At 48.2% G+C, this 1,788-nt stretch overlaps 1 pseudogene; it reads right to left on the bottom strand.

The window, feature by feature from the left end:
* Positions 1-335: 335 nt before the first annotated feature.
* On the bottom strand, positions 336-1,285 carry LOC103728847 (annotated as a pseudogene).
* Between the last annotated feature and the right edge of the window lie 503 nt (positions 1,286-1,788).

Raw genomic sequence — 1,788 nt, 5'->3', positions numbered from 1 at the left:
TGATACAGGCTTCATGATAAACTGTCTTTGAGGCTTAGTTTTAATAGCTCTTTAGGTATCCAGGATTAATGCCTGATTATCTTTATCTTTTCCTTATTGTAAGTTTGATTTTGTTTCTAGAGCCAAAAAACTCAGGAAAGGGTTATAACCCCACCCTTAAATGTCTACTCAAAGCAGCATGAGCAAACTGGAAAAGGAGCAGAACATCCACTGTCCTCTTTCAGTGAACTCGATAATTTCACACGAGTTTTCTGCTGCCATTAGAAATTGTATTTTTTCCAATATGAATATTTGTTCTGCTGGGGAGGCTCTACCCCACTTTGTTAAGTATTTGCTTAAATACAGGTCTTTTGACCCTTTTGTTCAAGTATAGTTTTATTTAAAGAGGAGACTACATCATGAACCCAATTTAAGAGACTGTACTGAATTGGCCCTGCACTGTATGCCATGCTGGGGTCTAGGAAGTGAAAAAGTTGGACACAGGCACCGGAGTAACCCTCCTCACTCCCAATGCGCTGCAGGTTGCTGTGGTCATCAATGTCACTGATGCTGATGCTGGTGGTACTTATATTGTCCACTTCTCTAAGGGAGAACTCTGTGCTTTCACCACCCACTTCAATCGCCTCTCGTTCTGAATCCAATGCTCTGAAGAAATAGTTGATCCAAATACTGTCCATTCGTATTCATTCCACCTCTTGAGGACCCTGCAGCTGTTCCAGTCCTAGTTCCAAGTTCTCAAGCTGGTGCTGGCTCTTTCTTTCAGCTTCAAAGTTTCTTGATGTGTGCTTTGGCTTTGTTGAGCAAACCAAGCCTTGTACCGCCTGGTGCAGGTGCAGTCTGGTCCTAGTGGAATCAGAACTTCTAAGCGTTCTAAACACAGGCGCAGATGAGCTTGTGGATTCTTTTCCAGCTCACCGTGGGTGGATCTGCTGGCAGTGCTGGTGTTGCTGCCCCCACTGCTGTGTTTCTGCGCCTGGTTCAACCTCCGTGGGGGTGTTGAGTGTTGTAGGCGGGGACCGCGCGTGGAAGGGAACGATGAGGCAGAGCCATGTTGACACTCTGGCTCCTTGCCTCCAGGAGGAGCTGCACTTTGATCGTCCGCACGCGCGCCCCTCCTTGGGCTCGGCGCGAGGCCGCAGGACCTCTCCGTGCTCCCGCCCCTGGCCGACAGGAGGCGCCACAGGCGGCTACAGCCCCGCGACGCCCCGGACGTGTGCGGCGGGCGGGCGGACGAACCACCCTCGCCGCGGCTCGGCGTCCTCCCCACCACCCCAGCCGTGTGCATCTGTCTCACCCACCACGCAGCCTGCTGCGGAGATTTAACTCTTCTTACATGAAAAGGGCTGGGCCTTTGAAGTCTGATGTATTTCAAGCCAAGTAGTTGCTCTGTAAATTACTAAACTGGTTACCTTGAAGATCTTACTCAACTGTTCTGAGCCTTACTACCTCTATAAAATGATAGTGAATATGTGTCTGTTACCTTGAGGTTGAAAAATATAACTCATGGGATATACCATTAAACAGTTTTAAGGCGCCTTGTACAATTCCTATTACTTATCTAGGCCACAGGGGCGATTAGCCTTTGTATTTTATGACATCGGGCCTGGTTACCTTTAGAAGCATCTCTAATCCAGTCAGTCTGTGTATCAGGGTTGGAGGTCAAGGCTGTTTCCTGTATTACATTTTTCTCCCTGTTCTTTGTTCCCATCTGTTCTTATGTTTCCTCAAAGGATATGACCTTTGCCCATGACCTCACATTGTAGATGGGGAGGTCACAGAAGGTCTCAC

Source organism: Nannospalax galili, unplaced genomic scaffold (genome assembly GCF_000622305.1).
Source record: "Nannospalax galili isolate Female #2095 unplaced genomic scaffold, S.galili_v1.0 scaffold451, whole genome shotgun sequence".
NCBI classification, from domain to species: Eukaryota; Metazoa; Chordata; class Mammalia; order Rodentia; family Spalacidae; genus Nannospalax; species Nannospalax galili.
The sequence above is the reverse complement of the archived record's forward strand: the minus strand, read 5'-3'. Positions and strand labels throughout refer to the sequence as shown.